This window comes from Falco peregrinus, chromosome 5 (genome assembly GCF_023634155.1).
Source record: "Falco peregrinus isolate bFalPer1 chromosome 5, bFalPer1.pri, whole genome shotgun sequence".
Lineage (NCBI taxonomy): Eukaryota > Metazoa > Chordata > Aves > Falconiformes > Falconidae > Falco > Falco peregrinus.
This window is the reverse complement of record NC_073725.1, coordinates 96,659,412-96,680,610: the sequence shown is the minus strand read 5'-3', so window position 1 is coordinate 96,680,610 and position 21,199 is coordinate 96,659,412. Positions and strand designations below refer to the sequence as shown.

At 46.1% G+C, this 21,199-nt stretch overlaps 1 protein-coding gene across 3 annotated transcripts in view; it reads right to left on the bottom strand.

Annotated features, from left to right (window-relative positions):
• FRMD4B (FERM domain containing 4B) overlaps window positions 1–19,273 on the bottom strand; it is a 137,180-nt gene extending 117,907 nt beyond the window's left edge. The window contains exon 1 of one of the 3 annotated variants that reach the window (XM_027793065.2): window positions 19,255–19,273. The gene's annotated coding sequence lies outside the window, so the exon portion shown is untranslated. Of the gene's footprint in view, window positions 1–18,943; window positions 19,057–19,254 lie in introns of those variants that run through there. The other 2 variants (XM_055805444.1, XM_055805446.1) reach the window with 2 other exon arrangements.
• Window positions 19,274–21,199: the final 1,926 nt, after the last annotated feature.

The following is a 21,199-nucleotide window of genomic DNA, read 5'->3' as shown; positions in this document are numbered from 1 at the left end:
CATGACTTAACATGGAGATATGCCACCCCCTTGCTTTATTTTACAGTCTTGGGTGGCCTTACGCTTTGAGGTTCAATAGCTCCACGGAGGGGCATCTATTTAAAAAACAACTTTACTGCAGGAAAATCTTTCCATGATCTTTTTTTGAAATACTTTTTTTTGGGGGAAAAAAATGTCAGATGACTTGTTGACTTCTGAGACATGTAGATGCAACGAGCAAAAAGTACAAATGCTGCTGATTCTCTACATTTGACCCAGAAAAAGGCACCCTTTAAAGTTCAGGAATACAGAACATTAGATTTCTTTTTCCCCTCTCAAATTTGAAGCAAAATATTAAAAATCCACAGCTACTGGGGCAAAGGAAAAGGGGAGGAAGGACAGGTATGAAAATGTAATAGAGGACAAAAAAGGTAGGAAATTCATTTTAGCTTACAGGAGTAACATGAAAATACATACCAAATATTTTCCCCTGGGAAACCAACCTTTATGCCTGGTCTGTACAAGAGGACAGCACAGCTGTGACCGAACAGGCCTGTAATTTGGTCTCTGTTGTGCCATCAACAAATACGGCATTTATGAACATACATCCCCAGAGGTGTGAATCCCACACACACAGCTGAAAGCTCATACATCTCCTGTTTGCAACCCTACCTGCTTACGCGTTTCACTTTCGTTTTGATTATTAGATGCCCACAAGCAACTATTAAGTAGATGGAAGAAAACACAGCAAAGTAAATCCCTGCTCTGCTGTTAGACAGGTCCAATAAACCAAGAACAAAGAGAAGGTGGCAGCACATGCTCACCATGCCCCTGCCAAGGATGCAAGGATCCAGGAGCGAGGGCTGTGCCAATCCCTGCAAAAAGCAGCACCAGGGCACTTACTCCCTGTGATGGGGCAGTAAACACCACATCCCTGCTCTAGTGGGACTTTGAAATAATTTACCATTGCTCTCACTACAGGTGCAAGGTATGGGTCCATTATCATTGCTGAAGATGCAATATGTATCGCATAACTTTTAAACGAGGAACTTTTAAGGGACAACCCAGGTGAAACAAGCCAGGGCTCCTCCTAAGGGCTCTTGAGGATACAAGGCCACTCTCCAAAGGGGGAAAATTAAAACCTCCCCCCTTTGCAGAGCAGGGGGAAAAAAAAGTATCACTGCCACAGGGAACTGCAGATGAGGTACAGCAGCGAGTGAATATCACAAACCATCCAAAGCAGAGCAGATGCCAACTGTCCCCAAGAACTTGTGTGGGAATAGGAGTGGCCAACACCTAGTGCTTGTCAAGATGCTCACCCATCCAGGCCAGGAACTCATCCCCTAATCAGAAAGAAAAGGCTGTTCTGAAGTGTTATATCTCCAGTGCAGACAGCCACAGACATCCAGAGGACAGGGTGTACAAACAAGTGAGGTACTTCAACAGCTGCAGCTTGTTTCCAATTTCCTACCATGGTGACATACTGAACTGCCAGGGCAACGGACCCCCATTATCACAAATGGGAGAAGCAATGAGCATTCTGTCACAACAGACATATCTAGCCTTTATTTGAAGCAAAACACACAGCTACAAGGTTTGTCTGCTACTTATATTCTTTGCCGTATCCTAAATAAAGGAAAGTTATTAAACACTTTTTTTGGACATGCCCTACAACCCCAGACCCCTCTCTCCAAACCCTTCCCTGCACCATCCCATGCACAGACACCACCTCTGGGCCAAGGAAGTCTCCAGGCAGGACTGACCTGCCCTTCACATCCACTGACATGGGGGAAAACACGTGCCACAAACAGAGCCATAAAACTTTTGGGAAAATCAGTGACCTTGCTGTTCTTCCCTGCCAGCAAGCCTGAGAAAAACATGCAGGATATTGCTCTCATTGCTGCCCTCGGCAGAAACCTCCCTGGGAATATGTTGTGCCTACCTGCACAGCTATAACTTCCATGATATGTAAATCAACAGCTAGACATGAAAATATCAACTAATTTGTGTATGATTTTGCTTTTCCCTTTATAGCCAGTGCAGTAGTAATTCAAACACTGATTTAGTATTCCATTTTTGCAAGTGCCCACACTGATTTTAAATAAGACAGCCTCAGCCTGAAACCAGCCCTGCAGAAGGTGGGTTTGCCTTTGTCTCAGCAACGTAGGAAGCCCAACTGCCACAAGACAACCCAGAAACCACACTGTGATGGGGAGGGTGCAGGGGAAAAAAAGAAAAGATGCATCTCAAAATAACTTGTGACAGTTTCCAACAAAACAGTGAGCCTAAAACAAGGAGGGAAAAGATTACATGGGAACGGAGATTTTAAGCAACAAGAAAAATGAGAAGATTTTATGCGAGTGGATCACTACAGAAAAAGAGCCACCAAAGAAGCTGTATTCCCCTAGCTGTACTCACTATGCCCAGCAGCATCTGCAGGAGCAGCATACACGTACCAGAATGTGGTCATAACTCACAGCAACATCAGCAAGTGACAGTTTTCCTGCTCACTGCAATAGCTCCTTGTATAATTTAACAAAGGCACAGGCACTGGTTTATCACATTTCTCCTCCCTCAAAGCAGCAGCATTTTTCCTAGGGTCATTTTGGAGCTGGTTTAGGTTTCAACAAAGAACTACGGTTTTCATATTTCAGTAGCATCCCAGGTTCATTGGTTGAGAGCAGCCCTGAAAGCTAGACAGCTCCAAAGAGTTTCAGATCTCACTAAGAAGCTTGGATGAGAGCACCTTGGCATACATCCCTGTGCAACGGCATGAATGTGCCTGGAAAGCCTTGAGACTTAATACTCCATTTAACACTACCAGGCATTTAACGATCAGCTCTCAGAAATACAGGGGCATCAGAAGATAACAGTCTCCTTACACATAAGGCTGTGCAACCAACACGACTGCCTGCAGAAGCGGCTAGATTTATGGGCACTCCTGGAGAGCAGCCGCGCAGTTATTGCCACACACCCACATGCTCCTGGGGACATGGATGTGCAGTCCCCACGAAGCAGCTGTGCTGTGCCTCTTCACCTTGGCCACCCCAATGGGACGTGTTCACCTGTTAAGAGAAACTGCCTTTAAGCTGAGGTAGTGAGAGAGATCATCAAAAAATTTAGGGCTTAATTAATCCTGGCTTGGAGCCTACATTTATACATCTCCTTTTGGAAGGGGGGGACCAAAGCCACGAGGTCTGTTATTCAGACCTAGGATCAACCACAACTACAGAGCAGTGTTGGACAAGTACCTGCCTGTATTCAACATCGATATGGGAATTCCTCCTCCTCTAATTGTATTCATTTCACGCAGCACAGATCCATACAAACCTCCTGCTTTGCTGCACTGGGATCTGGGGAGCTGCACCCCCCTCCCATGGCCATCCTCTCCCCACAGCCAGGTAATAGACTGCCAGCACCTCTAGGAGCACTGGGATCCCCAAGGAAGACCAAGCCATGGCCTGCCTGCCTGGCACTACAGCCGCTGCCTCCAAGGCCACTGAACGAGAGGTCATGTGCCATACCTCCTTGTAACACTGCTCCTCCAGGACCTGTCATCTTCCCATTTAATTCTAAACAAGCAGAGCAGCACAGAAAAGACCAGCTCCAATACGGTGCTCTGCCTGACATAATGGCTGTGTGAGCGAGCCAGGTTTACGTGCAGAGACTGTCAAAACAAGGGGCAGAAGTAGTTTACACTGCAGAGCTATGCATGCATTTTTAAGAACACGTGACCAGCTTTATGCTAGCAAATTTTCTTCAAGTGAATCTTTGTAGGATATATCTCAGACGTTTCCACCCTTCAGACCCTCCCCTACCCAAAACATGCTTTAATTCCAAATATCTTGCACAGCAAAAAGCTGGAGGTGCCCAAGGCTGTTTCTCAAAGTGATGCCTCAAACCATTTTGCAGACAGGCAGCTGTTTCATGGGCTGACATGTCAAACAAGCACCTCTGTACTCACACAGCAGAGCTCCCCTTACCTCCTCCTCCTCATGCAGCGTTTTCATTCTACTTGTGTACACAGATAGGAAGGAAACTGGGCAGATAATACCCTGGCAGGGGTAGTGCCTAGTTTGGTTTTTCAATATTTCTGTGAGCCAACTAGGACTTTGTTTGCAAAGCAATGACAGTATTTAAATGATGCTGATTAAAACCATTCAGTCAAGACATTATGCCTTTAGAAATACTAGCTATGTTTAATTCATGCTACAGCTTTCCCCCCACCCCCCTGAATTCAGCAATTCAGACCACGTTCCTCCAGCAAGCTAAACACACACAATGAAATTCTTGCCCCTCCAAAGCATAGAGACATGACAATATTTGGCCTTTTCCAAGGCAAGGTCTAGGTAAATCAGAGGTTTACCAGGACTTGAAACCACTTGGATGCTTCTGGACACAAGCCAGTTTCTAACTGGGAGTCAAGAAAGAAAACTTCATGGGAAAAGCCATCCCAGCACACACAGGACCTGACAGATGAGCTCCTTCAGGAGCTGGTACTGGCTGCTGTTGGAGATGGGCTGAATGAATCTGGTGGTTGAATATCCCATTTCTCAGGCACCACCTGAGACTTGACATTTTGCACAAAGTTTTTATCACCTTTGCAGTGGTCAAGCTGAAAGGGCATTTAACATAATAAGCACACGAATTTCATGGTGCACCAACACAGCAGCACCAAGTTCACTAACACATAAGCAGGACAAACCTGTTAAGCCTCCCAAGCAATTGCACTGAGATCAAGGTACTGGTGGCCTCTCATTCAAGTAACTCCCTGTTGTTTTATTATCTGGGAAGAAGAGTACCTTGTTTTGGGACAGTGATTTCTTGGGAAGCAGAGTGCCTCTCACTAGTTCCATCCCAAAGGTAAAGCTGCCCAAATTCATTCTCAGGGCACAAACAATACAGAGGGACACTCACTTTGGGGCCCCAGCTCTCCCTGCCTTTGCTCTTCCAACCTTGCACCCACACTTGTTTCATGCAAGCCACTGGATTACAGGCACTGCAACGCGCTGCCCAGTCCCACGGCAGCAACCTGCCTGCCCATCCTGACCAGAGCCAACCCCTCGCCACCAAGAGGACACACTTATCAATCTTCCTGAAATGAGGAGACACAACTAGAGCAACCCTTGCTGAACCACAGCACAGCCCTCACCGAGGGGGAGCCCCCATTTCTAATTACTCCAGCAGCTGGCAGAATGACCTGTCAAGGCTTTTTTTTTTTTCTTTGGGAGCAACATGAATTTAGTCCTGAGAAGCATTTAATTATCTGCTGCTTTACAACAGCTTCCCATTTTCCATCACCCAACTGTACTTTTTAATAAGGAGTCCACAGCAATCCAAGACACAAGTCGAGTCCAATGACAGTTTGACTGAGCACTGTTGGAAGAGGAGATGCAATTAGCAACGACAGCCTCTGCACTGAGCTCTCAGTCCCATGCAGGACAAGCTTAACACACTACTGCTTCCACTACTCTAGGTCTGATACAGCCCTGCACACAAATAACCACCAACCCAGTTAATTCCAGTGTTTTGGAAGCTGGAAGCTAACACACCAAAAGCCTTAAATTGGTTCTGACTTCAGCCAGTTCCAGGAGTTTAACTGGTCAGATAAAATATTCTGAGAGTAACTGGCCTGGGACCACTGCAACCGTGACATGCACATCATGCCTGAGCCAGAGCCTCTGACCAGCTCTGCTGTGTCTCATGCGGACAGGAGGCAGAAAGCAAAACAAGAGCAGTGCTAAGAGGCTTTGGAAGTGTTTTGACAACAGTTGAGAGACACCACACTCTTGTGTTACCTTTAACGAGTTTCCCCAAGTCTGCTCCCTCCCTTCAGCCCACAGCAAACTTTATGGCATTTTTCCTTAAAGCCAATACTCACCATAGGGTAGGAGCTCGTTTATTGCAATTCGTTAGGCTACTCTAACTCAGGCAACAACAATTCATGCTGTAACCTTCTGAAATTCTTAACAAAAAACCACTACCCCACCCTTGCAAGAAGTTAATTAAGGATTCTTTTACCTGCTCTCAGATCACAGGGCAGATGCTGCCAGACAGGTTTGCTTTCTGTTATTACCAATTTCAGCAGCAATTCATCTCTCTTAATTCCATTCTGAATATCAGGTACTCACACAGACACATATTAAATAAAATGAAATAAAGAGATTTATTGTAAACACCCCAGCAGCAGCCGCCTTGGCTGTGGTGGAGCTTGCGCAGAGAGGACAAGACAACCAAGTACACCGGGATAACTTGCTCTTCCTAAAATTCTCAAGGACATGCTGTTCTTCTGAAGCCCCCTGGCCCTCCAAATATTTGCTTGAGGTTTGCTTTATATGCACAGTTTCCTAGCGGAATGGTGAGCATGCAGAGCACATTCCTCTGCTAAGTGTCTTCTTCAAAATTTGGGTAAATACCAGCACATTCCTGCCCAGCTCACACAAACAATTTGGCTTCTAATCGCAGGAGCAGAGTTTGAAAAAACAGCTGACTATCACCCTGCTGCCTGGTTTCCACTAAAACCAAGGACATGACTTAACTGATTTTGTCCTCTGCTAATCAATATTGTTAAACTCTCAGAATGGATACATTTATCCCAATAAATGGTTACTCTTAACTGTATTATTTAGACAAAAAGGGTAGCTGTAACCATGCCAGGACATTCTAGCAGGTAAAAAAAAAAAATGTTTCCTGTGTATAAAGGACTATGCTTTACGGTAATGATGCCATTGCTAAGGTTATATTACTGTCATATTAGTACTGACAATTTACTGGAGGGTGATAAATTTGTATTTAATTTAATTTTTCTTCCTCTTGCCCCATCCTCCCCCTGGACATGGGTGTCGTAGCTGCAGAGAAATTGCTTGCAATAATTATACACTGAAGTGTCAAACAAAAAAAAACTTTTAGAACTTTTTGTACTTGAGAAAGGCACAAAGCAGCACCCATAAACACCTCTGAATCCTTCCTCCCAGAGTAAGATGCCATGCCTTACCCAGCACCTTTGTCAAGCACAGCACCAGCACATCAGGATGTAGCACAAACCACCTGGTTTCAAGCAGAAAGTCACAGTTACAACCTGGACAGACAGTTACAAGTGCTAATATATTTCTTAAAGCCCAGGCCAGTCACTAGGAGTGAGATGCTAGTGTTGAGGAACTGCATAAAGTCACAAAAAAAATGTCCACCCCCATGGATCTCATCACTATGTCTGGTCAAAGCTTCATCTGCTTTAAAGCCTCAGGTCTGCCTTGAGCACTCTGCTAGTTTTGCAAGCCAGCTTTCTGGAGCCTGGCAGGGATTTTTTATCTGAATAATTCCCTAACACAGAGCAACCCCAAAGCAGGCTTGTACCTACATTAGCTTTCTGCGCTATCACTCCTCCTTACACCATATTGAGTAGTTCTCCTGCCCTCAGGTTAGTGCCTAGCAAACATTTCTCATGGTGTTCCTTTGCACTGCCCTGTGCAAACCTCACCTTGTTTTGATGTTCATTTGCAGACCTGAGTGGTGCTTCACAGCCCAGGCAACTCTAAATTGCAGCCCTCTAGTAGTTTACTCCAGGAGTTACCACACCAGTTACAAAAACCAGCTCACACAGAAGACCACTAAAACAAGAATATTTCAAGCAGATCTTTCTAACTCCCCAAAAAGAAAATTTCAAGGTTTTGCTTTGTTTCTAACTTTCCATGATTTTTCTTGTCATGCACAAGCATCTTTTGATCCTTCCACACAGAATTAACCTCTGAATTTCAAGTCACAAGCCTCAAACAGCCCCTCATATGCTACAAGTGAAGGTGCAAGTTGCAAACACAGAATTTCCCAGGATGAAGAAACCAGTTAAGATGAGCTAGCTCCAAATGAGGGCCTCCTTTTGAGGGACAGGCAGCCCTAACCCAACATGATAACCAGCACCTGGAAGCCCCAGGGTCAGTTCTGAGCTCATTGCATATGGCATGAGTTCCACGGACTCCCACACAAGAGCCAGTGATATCACTGAATGCAGCATGCAGCCTAAAAATAAAAGGCCCTCCAGCCTGAGGTGATGGGCATGACTGCTGAAAGCTACCCTTACACCTTTCTTGGCCCCAGAGGAAGAAAGCAGGCTACACATAGGTGTTAAGATTCATCCACTACAGGCTTCCTAGCCAGGCATCACCTCCTCCTCCCAAACCTTTTATTTTTTTCCAGAAGCATGAGATATCAGCTGCTTTGGTCAGAGCAGTACCTAGAGCATTATCAGATGCTTTTTGTTGTAGAACAGGAGTTTCCACTCCCACCTGCCTCAGGATGCCATGCCTCCAGACCTAGGAGAGTCCCCATGGTATGATGGCTACAGGGTACAGAACTGGGACATGCTGGGAAGAACAGCTGGAGATATCATCTGGCAGAGAGATCCCTCTGCCCCCTCCATCCAGCATTCGTGCACATACACCCCTGCAGCACATCCCTGACACCTTCAGAGACCCTGCAGCACCGTCACACCGTACCCAGAACGGCACTTTTCCTCAGACAGGTTTTGCAGAGGAGGCCAACAGGTACAACCTATAAATTGCCAGCAGACTCCATTTAAACCAGTGTGATCTTGGCATCCTGGCAAAGTATTGCTGACAGCTCTTTAGTACAGATTACAACCCACACGTGTGGCATATTTTATAACTGCATGCCATACTATCCTGTGTGAAGCTCACAGGAAACAAAAATCCCCTTTTCCCACTGTTCTTTCCAGTTTGTTAATTAATCGAGTAGGTGGTTTTACATGTTTTAGTACAGTGAACCGGCCACTGCAGGAACATCTCAGCAGCACAGCTGACAGATCCACCAGTATGTTCTTCTAAATGGAAGTGACTGTGGAGCTTACACCTGTGGCTGCACCTCCTCCTCCCAATTCAAGGAGGGAAGTAAAGCTCCTCCTGCCAAAAAGGAACAACAATCTTCTTTTTTGCAAATAGCTGCATTTACCATTTCCTTGTTACACCTGGCAGTTCTGTAGGCACCACCTTGCAGCCTGAGGCTACAAAACTACATGGGTAGAGGGAAGGTCATACCTAAATTCCAGCTGTGAGGGCCAGGTCCCACTGTGTTGCAACTGGAGGGGTGTGCGGGACAACACTGCTAGGTCAAACCATAGTCTCCAGCCTTCCTCCTGCCCCAGTAGCCTACTTACCTCCCTGCTATATGTTGAAGGCACTTAACAGCTTCACCATTAAGTAAAGCATGCCCACAGCCCAACACACCGAGGTGTTAGCTGGAGACTCTGGTTTGTAGTAAAATTTAGGAGGCTGGATCACAGCTATAAACTTCACCGGTGCATTAAAGAAAAACACATTGAGTTTCTGGCACCTCAAAGCAGAGGTTGCAGCCTGCAGCTACTGCTCCTCTGTAAGGCCCACCTCTAAAAGACACAGAGGAGTTGCACCATTGAACTTGGAGAAGTCCCATGCCACAGCCACCTGCCCTGCTCCCTGCCCCAGGGCAGCCAGCATCTCTCCCTGCAGCTTTCACAGCTCAGGCATCAGCTGAGATGGCAGAACACATCTCCCAGGCATATCTTCACGCTTTTGCACAAGCAAGGAAAAAGAACAACACATTTTTCTTTCCCAAGACAAAGAGCCATAAAAGCAGTAAGCGCGTTTCTCCCCACACACCCCCAGCCTGCCACAGGACCGCACACAGCACAGCTCAGCCAGACTACTCATCTCACATTAAGTTTCCACTTACCTGGACTCACCAGGTGAAGCTTTCCAAGGACAAACTGCCAGGCAGTGCATCCCCTGCAGCACTTCCACTCATGCTGCTCCCCACTGCGTTCACTTAACACTGCTCGCCTTTGTTTTTCCTCCGACTGCTCTTTCCAGCTCAGTCCCACCCATGGCTAGCTGTTCTTGATTGCCTTGTGTTTTTTTTTTCTTACCACATTTTATTTTAGGACGACAGGACTATAGAACACTGCTAGTATATGTAAATACAAAACCAAACAAGTACAACTTTGCAGAGGAAGTGCCAGACACACAGTCTGCCACACAGCGCAACCCGCCACCCTGTACTCCAACAGCAGAGCTGGAAACAACAACTGTTAAAGCAAACTGGGAGTCTTATTCCTGGTGCCACTGAAATCCCACGCAGCTATGTTTTAGTCAAGAGCTAAGATGACACACTCAAATCTATTTGAATAAACATACCGTATCTCAGCTGCTGCGCAGCCCAGGCTCTGTTCGAGTAACACGGGGGAGTTGGAAGGAGTAAGGGATTGCTCTCACAGAGAGGAGCGTGGCTTGCCCCAACAAGCATATGATGCTGTGACAGGGTGTAACTTCTGAAAGATGAGATGTTAATGCATTGCTAACAACTCTTTCTGCCATTAAGCAACAAAGCTAGCTGTGCTGCCTTAAAAAAAATTGGGCTGAGAACAAGGAGGTTAAAGTTACTGTTCACACTGCCTCACTGATGCTTGAAGTGGAAGAAACCAAAGCAGCAGCCACATTAACTCAAGGTAGCAAGATACCTTCAATGTACTCAAACACGGTTAAAGATAGAGCTTTCTTTAGCCCAGCTGAATAGCTTTTCCTAAAGCTTTATCCAGAAACCTTTGTTATGAAACTTGTTTAGTGATAAATTGAGATCTGATGTGTCAGGCTACAGCAGGACCTTTTCCTTTTTTCTTCCAGGTTTCTTCTTCCTCCAGTTTGCTTTTTCACACCAAGATGTACTTTTACACACACACACACACACACAGAGACCCTTCCCCTCCCTCCTAAACCACCACATACACCCATAGCTGTGATTCACATCCCCCCTTGAACAGGGTAGGACAATCAAGAAATCCCCATCCCTACAGATCATTAGAACAAGCAGGGCAGTGTATCACAACAAATCTTCCTGTAAATCCATAGTATCGAAACAGTGGTCTCTAATGTTTTTCAAGATGAGCAAGGTTTGCAAGGGATAAATAGGACCTTTTGTACCAGTAACCCCCAGTATGCCCACATACCACCCCCTCTTCCCTCCCAGGCCAATCTGAGAAAGCCTGTAAGGCTTTCTTCTCCCTCCCCCCGTGATAATCAATTAATCCAAGTCATAACCTTCAGAAGCCTTGACACTAGCATGTCTACCAGGTTCATGCTGTTGCCTACAAAAGCAGCTGTACAAGGTTGCTTGTGTGCCCTGCATGTCCCAAGCTAACAAGAACACACACTTATTAAATTTTAAGTTCAATTCACCTTCTGTTTCATGGAAACAGACCGCTAAATGACTCTTCTCTGATTTCCAGCAGATTCTCACATCCAACCCTTAACAGCAATTCACTCTTAAGTGCAATGAAGGCTAGAACATGGAAAAGGAGTTATGCTGTTGCCAAGAAAGGCAATCTCACATGGTCAGCATTAGGAAATACCGACAGATAAGCACATAAACACTTGCTTCATGCCAGATAATGCATCAGCCTTCAAGCTGCCAAACAGACATCTCCTGGAGCTTCCCATTCCTGCCTCCCATGTAAGTGAAGTCAGGTGGGGCTGGAGGAGTGATTAGGGAGGGTTATTTCTCCAAACTTTCTCCTCTGGACAAGACCACAGGCTATTAGATCAGATGAAGAGGCAACTGATTTTCAAGATGATTGAGACCGTTATAAAAAATTTGGTGACTAAATAAATAAAAATATTCATTTTTGAAGACAGAAGGATGAACCAAGACCAAGCATTCAGAAACTCCAATACACTGGCTACATAATATATGCACACATCTCCACCCCACTAACAAGGGTGCTTACAAAAAGTACCAATTGTATTTTAGTTGCTAAAACATCACATTCTATCAACTCTGCTAAACTTTGACACTGTAGGAGGAAAGTGATTTGAAGCACATTCTGTTTTATTGTAAAATTGAGTAATATGGTACAGATTAGAAAGACTCCTACTGCAGCATATCCTTCTACATTTCCCACACTTCACCCTTCTGCTCCATACACAGCTATCATATGTGGTGCAGTCATTTCACTAAAAGATTAAAATTTTGGTCATTTAAAACTTGCTTTTAGCCAGGCTCTGCTCTCAGGCAGCATTCCTGCAAACAAAAACATGTCCTTCGCATTATGCACAAGGGATAACTCAGAGTTAAATATGCTTAAATTGCTGGATCTGCAATCCAGAGGGGTTGTAGTTTATTTTAGTTCAGGCTTCTGTTCTTCATTTAGAAAACAGAGTAAGGAGAAAATGTCAGGAGAAAGCAAGAAGGAGAACCCCCCTAAATCATTAGTCAACTGCAGCAATATCTGTGCACTGGGGACAACTTGGAGATTCCTCCTCTACCTCCAGACACACTATTTTCCATCATCACCACCTTCAGGGACAAACAGCATGACAGACCTTGTCAAGGTTTAATCTAACACACAGCTGTTTTTTTTAACTTTGAGATTTAAGATATTTTACCTTTTAAGAACTGCTTCTTTTTTTACGGGTTTGATTCAGTCCCAGCCCCTGCACGATAGCTAGCAAACACTCGTACATCTGCTTTCCATAACATCCAAGCAGGACTGTTAAGACTGTTGCAGTAACCATGTTTGTGTAACCTATACTTTTAATGCTGCCATGCCTCTAGAGGTATTATGTCACATAAAATACATCAATATGCTATGATCTCAGCCCCCAGCTAGATTATGGATGGCAGCCGCCTTTTGTGCGGTACCCAGCCCAGTTCAGAACAATGACTGACTGCTCTCCTCCTCTTCCTCCTGGTTTTCTCTACCCCCGTGGCCCTTCCCAAGCTGGGTTTGCTTCCGCCTCTAAAGCAACCCTACATCTTTCTACCACATCTATCATCCCCCACCTCTCCCTTACATGAGCCTTAAACCAAAGCAGCAAGCACATCAAGCATTCCCATATGAAACTACTCTGCAAGGTCCGACTACAAAGCAAGAGCCTCTGCTGCATTCTCGGGGCCAGGGCAGGCTGACTCAAGTGAAAACACTCTGCAACATACACACTGACTATTTTTATTACTTTCAGACCTGTTTCTAAACTAGAAAAAATGGTCTCCGCCCCAAGACACTTCTAATGTCTCCCCAAGTCTTTCTAGGACTTGTTGGGGAAGAAGGAAGAGGATGCACAACTTTTGCTGATGCTGTTTAACCTACTATTTAAAAATAATTAAGAGTATTCCAGGAGTCTGTTTCCTAATCTTATGCTTCTCTTCAGGGGGCAAGGCAGAGGGTGGAAAATCAGTTGGCTCATTTATGAATAAAGCTGGAACACCTGGGAACTGGTATTTCAGTAAAACTGCAATTCCACATCTCTAAAAAGATCATAAATACAGTATTCCAAGGGGATACTTAATTAAAACTCCAGATGGAAGTCTGACCTTAAGATTTCCATTCACTTTGAGAGGGTTGAGATTTCATCATCAATTTTGATTCTTTTGTCACTTCATTTTCTATATTTGTCAGGATTGAAATCAATCTCTTTCCAAGAAAGTTTTTTGGGAGAGAATACTACTCCAAAAATTTTTTTTATGCTGTACAGCAATAGTAACCAAGAACATGAACTAAAATGTCTGTATTTTGGCTTTCAAGAAAGTGGGTTATTTTCAGTGCAACACAAGGTAAACTGAGTAGTTTCTAAAACCATCTCTCCCCTACACAAAGATCTGAAAAAAAATAAAGGATTAATTGTATGAAAGATTTATATATGGGGAGATTAACCAGCCTATGGAATTTTCTTTCAAAGGAACTAAAGACAGCTCAGACATTAGCATGAGAAAAACAGTAGGGCTATTTTTTTAAACACATACTAGAAAGGGGTTTAGATACCCACCTCCCACCGCTAAGGCACAGCCACACCACAGCATGCAACCAGCCTGAGATGATTTGAACTGATCACTGCCCATCAGCAGCTGCAGGAACGGATCACCTGCATGCTCCACGACCAACGAGCAGTGGCTGAAATTATTATTTTGGCTCATTAACTGGATCATATAATCTCAAAACATACCTAAAGGATTTGGAAAAAAAAAAAGTCAGCTTTGACCTAGAGGAGCATTGCAGTGTTCAATCCTGTTCTGACAGAGGAATGAGAGGACCTGGGTGGATGGCAGCTTCATACATTTGAGTTCTGGGGGCATCCTGGCAAACTCTTGGGCAACAGTTTTTATAATGGTTTGTTAAACTGACAGATAACTAACAATGTAACCCCAGCAGAAAAAAAACGCATTTCTTCTCCTCCTAGAGCATTCCCTTTCCCTTGCACTAAAGTTTTGACAACTGCTGAAAATCTGAAGCTTTTCTCAGCTTCAGATTTTTATATATATATTTTTTATTTTTTTACAATCGAACAACTAGGAGTTTAATCTCTAAATAAAGAGGCCATCACATAAAAGCATATCCTTTTCGGACTTCACCCTGTAAGCAGACCATACAGAAAACAAAGGACTGAAATTACAGTTTGCATGTATTTGATGTGCAGCCTATGTTTTCCAAAAATTACTACAATTCTGAAGGAACTATGGTTTGATGGTTTGTTGTGTTGCTTGAAATAGCAAAAGAAAACAAAGATCTCTGCTTCCTATAAGCTACATCATTTAGCCATAGAACCGTTAACCATTTGCTGAAAGCACTGATGTATTACAACTGGGGGCAAGAGGAAGGCTCAATGTTTTGAAATGTCTGCAACCAAACAACAGCAGCTTTGCCTGTGGCTTTTCACCATTACATTGGATACAAACTGCTTAGCCTGTTAAAAAAATAGATACACATGCTCTAAGCCAGCCAAGGAATTGTTTCTACAACTAAACATTGTCATACAATACTGTGGGTGGTGCACACATGATAAGGACGTAGCTCATTTATCAATGATACCCAGCGACCTACTTACTGCCCTCTGCTCTTGACTTAATCATATTCTCAGCAAATAGTTCCACGTATTGACAGTCTTGCAGCATATGGCGTGGGCTGGTTTATCTGAAGCCTGATTACAAACACAGAGGTGCTGAGCCCAAGTCTCCTGTCAATCAACGCTGCCTATGATGATGTGGTGATCTAAAAACCTTGATCTTTCTTTATCTCTCATGTGGTTGTGTGTGCTCTACAGCTGTCCTCAGTTGCTCAGAAACCCTTAAATCAAAATATGGCTTCTTTATGAAAACTGTTGTCTGCAGGCAACTCTTCACAGTCACTCTGCAATCAATTCCCATGCAAAGCACAAAAGCTATTTCACTGTGGTACTCCAGTTAAGGAAAAAACAGAACACAGCAAATTCTCTAAGGGGCTAATACTATTTTATTTTTTAGGTTTTGGTATATAATCTGAAAGGAGAAGTCTGAAATGTGATTTAACCACAAGGGTCTCATAGCAAATAGCTCAGGAAAAGCCGTAATTTTTATTGCCTTGCAGCCCGAACACACAGTGTCTTTCCTTCCCCATACTCTTGGAGGGGCTGAGAGAACATCTCCCAAGCCAGCTCCTCTCCCCAGGTGCCGCTTCTCTGGGCTGGCTGTGCCATCCAGCTCACACCCACAGAACAGCAGAAGCTGGTGCTGCTGGCCCATCCTTGTCTGCTCCCAAGATGAACCTGTCACTGAAGCCAGCACAGACTAAGCAGCATTGACCACACCAGCACTGCTGAGGAACCATGTGAGCTGGTAGGATCTCTTCTCTCACCCTCCCATGGTACTGGGGTGACTCCAATCACCAACACAAACATATTCCCAGGAGGGATGGAAATTACACAGAACAGACTGACCAAAAATTGATGGCCTGAGCACCTTCTCATTTATCTGAGTGTTAAGTCAGGCACCTCCAGTCAAATGAATAAAGTCAACATCCTTTGTTAGCCATCGTCCTGCTTCAGCTTCACTACTCCACGTTTTAAAGCTAGGCACAGGCTTACAGAAACAGCAATGCCACCCTGATCAGATGTTGTCCACAACTTTAGGACCTAGAAATTTTTACACCATATGATAACACCTCCTCTACTAGTCTTTCCAGCTTAGCCTGTACAACACTGCATCTAAATGAAGGGTTTGTAGAAACCCTGGGATTGTGCATGTCTGCCTGACAGCTAGGGCATGCTGCTGTCCCTGGCTCAGCGCTCACCAGTATTCAGTGGCACTGGGACACAGAAGACACAGGGGTGCAGGGTCCCAAGTCAAAGCTCTGTCAAAAACAAACAAAAAAAAAATCACACATCAGCCCAACTTGGGAAGTACAGCCAAGGTTTCCTAGCCATGTTTTCCAAATAGCCATGACTCTCCCCCCACACCTTTTGCTACTCCTGATATTCATGTAACTGCTGTAACACAGCATCCCAGGGAGGGGGCGTAAACAAAAGACATTATAGCCAATCTGTAAGGAAAATCAATTAAGTTCAGACATCTCATTAACCTTCTAGCCTGTTTATCCCCCAGCTTTAATTTATACTGCCACTTGCAAATGGATTCGACACATTGGCCCACCGTTTCCCTGGGAAGGTGCAACAGGCACGAACACAGCCCCTGGATCCCAGAATACTCCTTTTATCCAGGTCCTTCCCTCCCTCCCTCCCATTCACTGGATGTTAAGAAGCACTGGAGGAAGAAAATAGGGTACAGAAAACATGCAAGAGCTCTTTGCAAATTATGTAAGCCCTGGGGTGGGCCTCCTTTTTACCTTCTGCTGCTTTAATTACCAGAAACAAAACGTAGACTTGCCTACACTAAGAATGCCCATCCACACCATGTCAGCCAGTCCTGCAGCAGTGACAGTCATGCTCTCAGGAGTATTTTCATGCCAGGCTTCGCTTGCATGCATTCACAGGGCTGAAGATAATAACATGCACTGAAAATAAGTTGTGGTGTGTGGAGTTTTGTTTTTAATCTTAGAGCACAAAGCCTGGGGAGGAGCCTCGATTTCTATAGCCGAGATAGAATTACAACCTTTACTCCAGGGAACTCTGTAGCAGTTTCATCTCACCAGGCAGAAGATATCCTAGCTTCAGTGAATACAAACCCATCATCCTCACAGAAAGATGGTCACCTGCACATTAGACCTCAGGAGTTCATTCATTCCTGTCATGTTTTCAAAATTATGGGATTCTAGGGCTTGTTAGAACACTGAAAGTTTTCTATACAATCCCGGCCTTTTGACTGAGAAACACATGTATTTCTAATGGACTGACATGCACATTCTTAGTAAGGTGTTTGACATGTCTAATACATCAGGATCAAACTCAAAAGATCAAGTCTGACAGTTGCACCCATCCAAGTCAGCAAGATAAATCTCTACGCAAGACAGACAAAATCTTGAGATCTGGGCAGTTGCAGGGAACAGAAGTCTTTTCAAGGCAAGCATTGCTAACTTCTGCAGAACAAACACTTGAAAGAGAAAGGGTCAGCTTCAAGAAAATAATTTAAAAACCAGAGAACACAAGTGAAAATAAGTACATTTTTCTAAATATATGTTCCTGCCTCTGTATGAGGCGTAACTAGAGCACTGCAGTCTTCCCCAGCCTGCAGACATGGCTCTCCAGCCAGTGCCTCTGCAGTTGCTCAAAGATTTTCCAAGTTATAGCCAAGTAAAAATTGATTAAAGACTTGACTGTTTCACTGCAGCTATTGGGAATCCTGCAAAAGTTACAACAATGAGCTCAGCGGCTCTTTGCTTCCTATTAGGCAAAACTCTAAATAAAGGCAGAGCTGAAAGAACACAATCCACTAAAGGAAGGACCAACAAGTCCCCCAGACAGAGCTATGCACAGCCCTCTGTTACAGCACAGCCATGCAAGCACTTTCAAATACATCTAAGGCTGGAAACCAATACACCACAGGAGATGGTGACTGGACCCTTTTGGAAATGCTGTTCTAAAAAGCTCCTAACCTGGCCTCTCCCTTAATCTCATTCTCCAGCCACCACAGGCACTCCAAAACTTTTTTCCCCAGGAGCAATATGTTGAACATACCAGTCTTCAGCTGCATTCAACAAAGCTACAGTCATTTAGCCAAGGACCCACCTAATCCCATATTTAAAAAAAAAAAAAAAAAAAGAGCAGCAAGGTCAGAGGTAAAACATCATGTTATTTTACATCGTATCCATTTCTGGCTGAGCAAGCCCAGGCCGCAAGCACACAAACACTCAGTGAAATTTAAACTGATGGGAAGTGGCACATGAACAACCAGAAACCTCATCCTTACCGTGCAGCACGTTCCAAGCGAAGTTTATCTCAATTTAGCGCAAACCCACACAAGGGCTATCTGAGCCCCATTGAAACAGGGCTGTAACACTCAAGAAAAAAAGATAATTTTCTCCAAATGGGTAGGTCTGGACTTAACTCCACAGGGGAGAGAGAAAACACGCATCAGGGTATCATGTCCGCAGAGAACCTGCGGCTGAGGAGGGGTGGAGGAAGAGAGAGGCGAGAGGAAACACACCGAGAACAATACTGGGAAAGGGACTATTCTCGGCGAGAGGGAGGATGCGAGGCCGAGCCGGAGCAAACAAGGGTAACAAAGGCCGGGGAAGCGCCCGGGCTTCCTCCGCGGGGCCCCGCGCAGCAGGGATGCGGGTTTGCCCGCAAGGATGCACGGCTGCCCGCACCTGCCCCCGGCCCCGGCGCGTCCCGTGCCGCCGGTGAACGCGGCGCCTGTCCTGAGGGAGGACGAGAGGGCAGCGCCGGCGGCCGCCCCTCCCGCAGGGTCAGTGGGGTGGGTACCCCCGGCCCCAGCACGAGGGGCAGCTCGGCTCTTGTGCCGCCCCAGCGGGGCGCGGGGCCGCAGCGGCGATGCCCGGCTCCTCCGTGCGCCCCACGGGGGATTTAACCACCCCACCCCGAACTTCCCCGAGCGGAGCCACCAGTGGGTGCGGGGGGGGGGGACAACCCCCCGTGTGGGTGTGGCCGCGCGCTCCCCTCGCGCTGCGACGGCGGGGCGACCCCCGCAGCTCCGCGCCCGAGGCCCCCCACCCCCCCTGCCCCGCTCGGAGAACAATGCGGTGCCCGGCCCTTACCTCGGTGCGGGCAGCCCGGGCGGCCCTGAGCGCTCGGGGCTGCCGGCGGAGCCCAGCCCGCCTCTCCGCCGCCCCCCGCGCATCCACCCGCGGCGGCTCCCGGCTCCCCCCCGCACCGGGGGCGCACCCCGAGGCGGGTGCGAGGGGCAGCTCCGCCCCTGGCTGCGGGGACCCTGCCCCCCCCCCCCCCGGAGGAGGGGATACCGATAGATCCGCAGCCTCTCCCAGCAGCGCCAGACCCGGTGGCGATGGATGCTCAGGTCATGTTTACATCTGTGCGTGTGCATGTGCACACGCAGACGCGGTCTCACCCCGCACAAAGCGCCGCAGCTGCCTCCCGGCACGGGAGAGGGGACACGGGCAAGTTACAGCATCCTCCCCCTCCTCCTCTTCCTCAACTTCAGCGCAAGCGACGCGTCCAGCCCCGCTCCCCGCAGGCAAGTGCGGGCAGCACCGGCGGCTCCCCGGCCGCCCCCCGGGTCCTCCCCCGCCTTTGATTTACTCCCAGCTGCAATTCACAACCTGGGCAGGAGACGCGTGTCATATCAGGGGATAGATGGAAATTTCTACGGGGCCATGGGAAGGGGGCTGGATTTCCCTAAATCCAGCTATCTCTGCTCATAACCACCCTTTGTCATCCTTGTAATGTGAAGCAGAACAATAACGGGAGTTCAAGAGCAGCCACGCCGGTATGTTACAGACACAGGCATTAACTACCATACGGAAGTTGGCTGTCCGAGTACAGCGGTGAAGAGCAGTCTGGCTATTGTTTGGGGGGTGTCAGATAAACTGGAGGTGCTGGCAAACGACGCTGGAACCAGGCTCGCCATCTGATATCTAGGACCTGTTCTGGTGGTGCTCATATTGCACCAAACACACCACTGCAGCCAGAACAGCACTTGTGAAGAAATTCACTCCAATACTTTGCTATGCAGGAGTATGCTGTTATTTTTATACAGGTTTCACAGATCCTTATTCATTCATTGAACTAAAGTTAAGAGGATCACAAGATTGCACTAGGTAAATAGGATTTTCTTTTTTTTTTTTGCCTTAGAATTATCCCATATCAGATAAGGGTTATTAGCTCCAGCAGTGCCACGTCTTCCTGTTTATCACATCTGCAGACTACAGTACCAAACTACCTGGTGCTTTTCTTAAAGCAAAGCAATACACACAGTAGAGTCACTATTTGCACACACCTCCATCTACACCCATGCAAGATGCCTTGGCTATACTGCACCCATGCCATTTTAGCAATGACCTGTTGATGCTCTCCCGCACCAGCCCAATCATGCTGATGTTCAGCCAGCTCATTCTCTTGCCTCTCCCTCATTTCTGCTTACACCCAAGGATCCCCATCCCTGGGTTTTGCTGCCATCTGACTTTTCTGGGCTTTTCCTTCCTTCATTCATTCAGTTCCTCTGGGGTTGTGGTTTGGGGACTGAGAAGTGCTCCCAGATGTTTCCCATTGCCAGGAGGGTGGCAACATCTGCCTTTTCTGCTCCAAGTTGCCACAAGCCAACAAGAGCAATGCAACAACCACCCGCAGGTCATCAGGTTTCACACATGATCCTCCAATTCTTTCTTCTGTATACTCTGCATCTTGCATCTGCTTTACTCACAGGACCTCACAAGCTTCCTACACATTCACATGATTCAGAGATTATCTGCTCCTTAGTTAGCTACATGTATCACCACACATCAGTAGTCTGCCCAATTCCCAGCTGTCATTGAGCACCGACCCCCAGTGGGCTCTGTGCTACCAAAGACTAATAACCAGTATGCAATCTCCCCCCCAAAAGATTATTCTGTATCATAAGAAATTCTAACACCACCTCCTACTTCAACCATTCAAATTCACCATACATGCAGGAAGGAGGGTAATACTTCATTAGGGGAAATTACACCAACATACTTTGATGTGATGTATGCATCCATTTGCCTTCCACAAATAAACCTAAATCAAAGTCTAGAGACAGAGGAGTGAGCTTCCTTTGAACAGAAAAGGTCAGCCAATATTTATAGCAGCCAAAATAAATGCTCTTAATCTAGTTTATTTCTGTATTATAATAAAAATCAAGAGCTTGCAGAAAATAGTGGCGATACACCTGAACCAAGTGTGTGCAGAAGATGAGCGATAGCACTGCATGACAGCAGAGAACGCCTTCTGATGTGATTGATGGAGGGATGCAGGGCAAAATTCTTCAGCTGCTTAGCCTTTGCTGGCTTTGCACTCGACCCTGGGATACCAGCCTA